Source organism: Coptis chinensis, chromosome 7, assembly GCF_015680905.1.
Source record: "Coptis chinensis isolate HL-2020 chromosome 7, ASM1568090v1, whole genome shotgun sequence".
Lineage (NCBI taxonomy): Eukaryota > Viridiplantae > Streptophyta > Magnoliopsida > Ranunculales > Ranunculaceae > Coptis > Coptis chinensis.
Window position 1 is genome coordinate 62555001 of NC_141462.1, and position 6956 is coordinate 62561956.

At 38.9% G+C, this 6956-nt stretch overlaps 1 long non-coding RNA gene across 24 annotated transcripts in view; it reads right to left on the minus strand.

Annotated features, from left to right (window-relative positions):
* Positions 1-1779, minus strand: part of LOC147488304 (uncharacterized) — an 11856-nt gene extending 10077 nt beyond the window's left edge. For 17 of the 24 annotated variants that reach the window (XR_015201048.1, XR_015201043.1, XR_015201055.1 and 14 more), the window contains exon 1: positions 525-1092. This is a non-coding gene — a long non-coding RNA (uncharacterized LOC147488304). The other 7 variants (XR_015201041.1, XR_015201037.1, XR_015201054.1 and 4 more) reach the window with 7 other exon arrangements.
* Positions 1780-6956: the final 5177 nt, after the last annotated feature.

Consider the following 6956-nt stretch of genomic DNA (forward strand, 5'->3'; position numbering starts at 1 on the left):
AAACGTATAAAGTTTTTACCAAGTGAAACTAACTAATTGTTTTGAAATAAGCAAATAATACAAGAATCACTGCATGGTTAAACGGATCTCTTGCTCGAACCAATACTTGCCAATTCACATTATTAACCCAAAGCAATGGCACTAAAAGACCTAAATACACTTAGTCACACAAACAATAACATGGCAGCCCGACTCAGCAAATAACACATAAAACCCAATTCAAGCTCTTTTACCTTACTCATATTCAAGCCATCAATTTAGACCCATAACATAACCACTTTTAATGGTGATGCCTTTGACTACATAGCCTTCTTTATTGATGCCGTTATATAAAGTCGGCCATTAAAATCAAACTATCTCAAACTTCCTATTAGGATCTTTAAGTGCTTACAGTCACAACCAATAGGAAAAACTATAATGTAATAGAAAAAGAGCTCAGGTTTTAAAATTCAGTACAAAACCATAAGAAAATATGTCTGTAAATATAGTTGAGGATGACAAAAATGAAATCAAGATGAACATACCTCAACTTTGTCAACCGTTTGTGTGCAAATATGCTCCATGGAGACTACTAATTATTCCAGGCAAATGGGCTCAGGTTTTAGATGGAGCTTAAAATCCATTGGTTAGGCCCATCACTCCATTTCAGGGATAACCTGATAAAATCATCGGGTGGAAAAGAAATGAATAGAGTGAATGGCATCCTCGTTCCTTCATCATCAGTGTGCTGCTACTGCTGCTGCTGCTGCTGCTGCATTAGGAGGATGGTCGCTAAATGTCACCAACAACGCCCAACATCTTTAGTATTATAAGCCCGAACCAGGACCGAAGACAGGCAAGCTCGACATGCTCGCATCAGAAAGATATGTTTCGTAAATCCCATTTGTGTCTTTCTGTTTCCGTTTTACAATTTGTTTATAAATTATAACCAATGGGTATATGTGTACAAAATAGACTAGTGTGAATTGGGCAGAAACATGTTGTTATTTCAATAAGTTAGTAGATAAAAGAAAGGTATAAATAAATATAAAGGCTTGGTTGGACATAAAATGGCCGACTTATATGGAAATGGACGTAAAGTTTGGTTATGTAGCTTACCTGAGTGTGTAAACGCCTGTTTGTAGTATTGACCTCTCAAGCAGTGCTTTCTTCATACACTACTTCTGTAACCTTGGAACCTACAATGTGGAAATAATTAATAAACTTTAGGAATATGCAACGTCTTTAATAGAACACACGTACAGGATAGGAGGCAGTGCAGACTTTATGGGGTATGACTTTAAGAGGGAAGCTTTTCTTTAGTTGGGTAATAGTTGTTCCTCATGTCATGATATGATGATACACGTTTTGAGATTCAAGGAATTTTAGAATTGACTTAGACTGCAGACATATTGGTAGCCCTCTTGGAGCATAAGTTTCGAACAAATTGAAGTACATTAAAAGCGAACATGTTAAATCTCAATGTGAATTGAAATGTGTTGTAGGTGTTGGAATCTCTAATGAGTATTTCAAAATACTTGTGTGTTGTTTAGTCTCACATTGGTGAACCACCACTAGCAAGTGAGGTATATGAGGTGATCCTCTAGCATAAGGGCGTGCCCTTAAGCCCCTTAGGGTACAAAGGCTTTTGTGTTAGGAGGGAGGACTCACCCAAAGCCACACATGCGCGCCCGCCATCCCCGCACCGAACCGAGTCGTGTCGGGCTGATTGTCTAGTGGGTAGTGGATTACCAATTGCCTGTTTTGGGAGACCGACTTTGAGGAGTCATTCTCAGAGTATCATCCATTACAGAGTCGTCTTTGAGACTTTGAAGTCATTCTCGTATCATCCATTACAGAGAGTCGTCTTGTCCCATACACACCAAAAAAGAACTTCGTGGATACCGCCCCTTCATCCCACCCTACACCTAATCGATAAGTCTTTATTCTTCTTCTCTCTTCTTCTTCCGCCGCCCGTCGAGAGTTATATTGTTGTTCTGAGGGGTAGTCCGTTCTAGTGCAAAGTCAGTCGCTTGTTAACCATTGAATCCCCGTGGGGAAGACGCCAATGCTTTTCCACCATTGGAAGGGGCGAAATCTTTCCTTAAGGATGACCCTAATCCGTTGGTTATTACCTTTTATTCTCGTCCTTGTCTTCTATTGTTTTCTTTTATCTACATACAACAATCTTAAGGAAAGATACAAGATGTCTACACTGCTGACACCACGCCAATCAAAGAAACCAATTCGAGTCATGGAAGTTACTGCCTATGAGAGATCTTTGCACCTCTTTGAATGCTCGCAACTTACCCCCAATGTGTCTAAGATTGAATCCTTCAACGGTTCACACTTCAAGTTGGAGGAGAGAAAGGGTGTTCACGACCTAGATGTACTCAACTATGCAAGGTATCACTAATACAAAGACCCATGGAGGGTTCTAATGATTTGAAATAAATCAAGTTGCTTTGGCTCAATGGGAATAAGGTATGTCGCCATGCTATTTTGAGTACCTTGTCCATGAAATTTTTATATTTATTGTTCAAATAAGAATGCACATGATATATGGGAGAGTTTGAACAAGAAATATATAATAGAGGATGCTGGGACTCAGAAATATGCTATTGGGACTTTTCTAAAGTTTCATATGAGAGAGGATAGAGATGTAACGTCTAAAAATATATGATTTTCATGTCTTCGATTAATGATTTGAAAACCGGGTATTAATTTACCCGAAACCTTTGTTCTTTGGATGTTTGATTGAGAAACTCCCCGAGTCTTGGAAACACTATAAGAATAGTATGAAGCATAAAGCAAGCAGATGACTCTTGAGGATGTGATCATTCACATTCACATAGAGGAAAAAACAAGACTTCGGGATGAGGTGTTGTCTAAGGAATTCCATTCTAAAGCCAATATCATTGAAGGTAAACCTCTAAGAAGCGGATCCAACAAAAATAAGAATTTCAAGGTCAAAGGCACTTTTTTAAAAGGAGTGGTACCGGCAATGGAAATTATTATGTTTGTGGTAAACCCGACATAGGGCTTTTCGGTCTGGATACAAGAAAAGACACGATGATCCTCCCAATGCTAATCTAGTTGAGGGAGATGATATTGTTCTTTGTTGTGTCACAAGTGTTCATAGCCACCGGGAAGAGGAACCGGGTACTAGATTCGGTGCCACCATGCGTCCCGTGTGGTGATGTTGAAGCCTTCTCGGACTACATACTAGTGAAAGATGAAAAGGTCTATATGGGTGACTCTAGGTCTGTTCCTATTGAGGGAACAGGCAAGGTTCTTCTGAAGTTAACCTCAGGGAAAACCCTTTCACTTAGTAATGTTCTTCATGTTCCTGAGATTCGTCAGAATCTGATTTCGTGGTCCCTATTGGGAAAAAAGTCAAGGCCAAGGTGACTTTTGAGAGTGACAAGTTTGTTCTGACAAAGAATTAAGGTTTTGTTGGTAAAGGTTATTGTAATAACGGTGGTCTTTTCATGTTGAATGTACTTGACAACATTATTATTAATAAGAATGAATCATACGCTTACTTGCTTGACTCTTTTAATATATGGCATGGTAGACTAGGACATGTGAATGTTCAAGATATATGAAAAGGATGAAAGCATGTGGTTTATTATCTAATATTTCTGATTTTTCTAATGATAAATGTGAGATATGTCTTTGAGACTAAAGCCACGAAGAAACCCCTTGAACGTGTCTAGAGATAAAACCGGATTACTAACTCTTATTCATAATGGATTTGGGTGAATTCGTAGTACTATGTCTAGAGGGGGAAGTTTTATTATATTACATTCATAGATGACTTCTCTAGGTACACCATGGTATATTTACTTAGACACAAGCATGAGGCAGGTGAGATGTTTCTCAAGTACAAAGCTAAAGTTGAAAACCAGCTTAACTGTAAGATTAAGAGACTTCGGTCTGATAGGGGTGGAGAATATGAGTCTAACCCCTTCCAGGACTTTTGTGACAAGAGTGGCATTATTCATGAGACTACTCCACCATACTCTCCTGAGTCTAATGGAGTAGCCGAAAGGAAAAACAGAACACTAAAAGAGATGATGAATGCTATGCTTGTAAGTTCTGGAGCTTCCCTGAACTTGTGGGGGGAAGCAATCCTATCTGCTTGCCATATATAGAATAGGATACCCAATAAGAAAACAGGGAATAAGACACCATATGAGTTATGGAAAGGTCATGTACCTAACCTGACATACTTAAAATGTGGGGTGTCTTGCAAAGGTTCTAGTGAATGAACCTAAAAGAGAAAATCGGGACCTAGAACTGCTGATTGTATGTTCATTGGTTATGTTCATAATAGTCTTTGCATATAGATTTTTAGTAGTAAAATCGATAATAACCTTGTCGATGCTAACACTATTATAGAGAGTAAAAATGCCGATTTCTTTGAGAATTTGTTTCCTTTGAAAATTGGCATTGAGAAGCAATCAATGAGATCCCGAAATTTCCGAACAAGAAATTCGGAAGAGTAAAAGAGACGAAAAATCCACCAATTTTGGTGATGACTTTTACACGTTTCTTCTTGATGATGATCCCGTGGACGATAATGAGGCAATCGGTTCTCGATGCACCTTTCTCGAATGATGTTATACACTCGAAACTAGATTCGATTATAGCTAATCACACATGGGAGATAGTGGATCTACCTCACGGCCGAAACCTATATCGTTACAAGTGGATCTTCAAAAGAAATTGAAACTAGATGGTTCCATTGAGAAATACAAGGCTACACTTGTAGTCAAGGGATTCTCCCAAAAAAGGTATTGACTATTTTGATACTTATGCTCCTGTAACTAGAATTTCTTCTATAAGAGTTCTAATGGCTCTAGCTGCTATTAATAATTTATTTATTCATCAAATGGATGTAAAACGCATTTTTGAATAGTGATCTTGATGAAGAAATATATATGATGCGCGACTGAGAATGGATAGTACCGGGGAATGAGCATAAGGTATGCAAGTTAGTTAAGTCTTTATATGGGTTGAAACAAAAGCCAAAACAATGGCATGAAAAGTTTGACAAATGTCATGATGTCTAATGGATATCACATAAATGATGCCGATAAATGTATTTACTTTAAATCTTTTAATGTGAATACATATGTGATTATCCGTCTATATGTGGATGACATGTTAATCATGAGTCCTAACCTTGATGTTGTGAGAAACACCAAGATGTTTTATCCTCCCAATTTGAAATGAAGGATTTGGGAGAAGCCGATGTGATTCTTGGAATCAAAATCATCGAAAAGCGATGATGGCTATAATGCTTTCACAAGAGCATTATGTTGAGAAGTTTTTGAAAAGTTTAACTTTTATGATAGTAAGCCTGCGGTTAATGACACCTTATGAGGCAAATAGTGAACTTCGAAAAATGCTCAACATGGTGTACTTCGATCTAGATATGCCCAAATTATTGGTAGTCTCATGTACTTGATGAATTGCACTAGACCTGACATTGCTTATGCAGTTAGCAGGCTAAGCAGATACACTCATTGTCCTAGCCAGGAACATTAGAGTGCCTTAGAGAGACTAGCCAAGTACTTGAGAGGAACAATGAATTAGGGCATAAAGTTTAGACAAACTCCACCTATGATAGAGGGTTATTGTGATGCAAACTGGATATCTGATTCTCATGATATCAAGTCCACTAGTGGTTATATTTTCACCCTAGGTGGAGGTGCAGTCGCTTAGAAATCTTCTAAGCAGACCTTGATAGCTCGTTCAACCATGGAGTCCGAGCTTATTGCTTTAGATAAAGCGAGTCTTGAGGTCGAGTGGCTTAGAAACCTCTTGGCGATCTTCCTATTGGTACAAAACCACCTCCACCAGATCTATGCATTGTATTTGTCGGGCCCTTGATAGCAAAAAGCAAAGAGCAAATTGTATAATGGGAAAAGGGCATATTCGCCCGAGACTACGTCCTATAAAGCGACTCTGGAATCTGGAGTTGTGGCTCTAGATTATGTGAGGTCGAGTTAAATTTGGCCGATCCTCCGACAAAACCACTTAACAGGGAGACAAAGTGGTTGATACGTCGAGGGGATGGGACTTTTGCCTTAAATAGAGGGCTTACACCGACGCAACCCCCACCTATGTGATTGGAGATCCCATGAAGTAGGTTCAAAGGGAAAAACAAGTCACCTCGTAAGCTCGGTATGCTATTGTCTTTCTTTGAGGCGTCCCACCCTATGACTAGATAACATTATTGTATACTTTGTATAACTTGAATAACAATGAGAAAAGGATGAGTTATTTTACTCTTAATGGAATCCATAGTCCATTATTTTTATGAGATAGTGTATTTTAACCGCTATGTACACTTGATGGATATCCACCTACGTGAATGTAGAACTGGTCGGTTCTTATGAGTATTCGTGCAAATACTCTAGAGCATTCACATAACACAAAGCAAAGGCAAGGGCCAAAAAAGCAAACAATTGAAACATGCATATAATGAATATAATGTGGGCATTGTCCTCTATTTTACTACAAGGGAATGTTGGTTTAAAGATTTTTTAATCCACCACTTTCACGTATTATAAGACATGTTACCCTATGATTGGTTCAAACCCGAAAAGCACCAGTATCTTATGCATTGTTTTTTCGATTTTCTCTGGCATTTTGTTAACCCATTTCTTTTGTAATATCCTATTCCAAAATAGTGGGGGACTATTAGTATTTTGAAATAGTGGGGGATTGTTGGAATCTCTAATGAGTATTTCAAAATACTTGTGTGTTGTTTAGTCCCACATTGGTGAACCACCACTAGTAAGTGAGGTATATGAGGTGATCCTCTAGCATAAGGGCGTGCCCTTAGGGTACAAAGGCTTTTGTGTTAGGAGGGAGGACTCATCCAAAGCCACACACGCGCCCGCCCGCCCCGCACCGAACCGAGCCGAGTCGCGTTGTGTCGGGCTTGGGCTGATTGTCTAGTG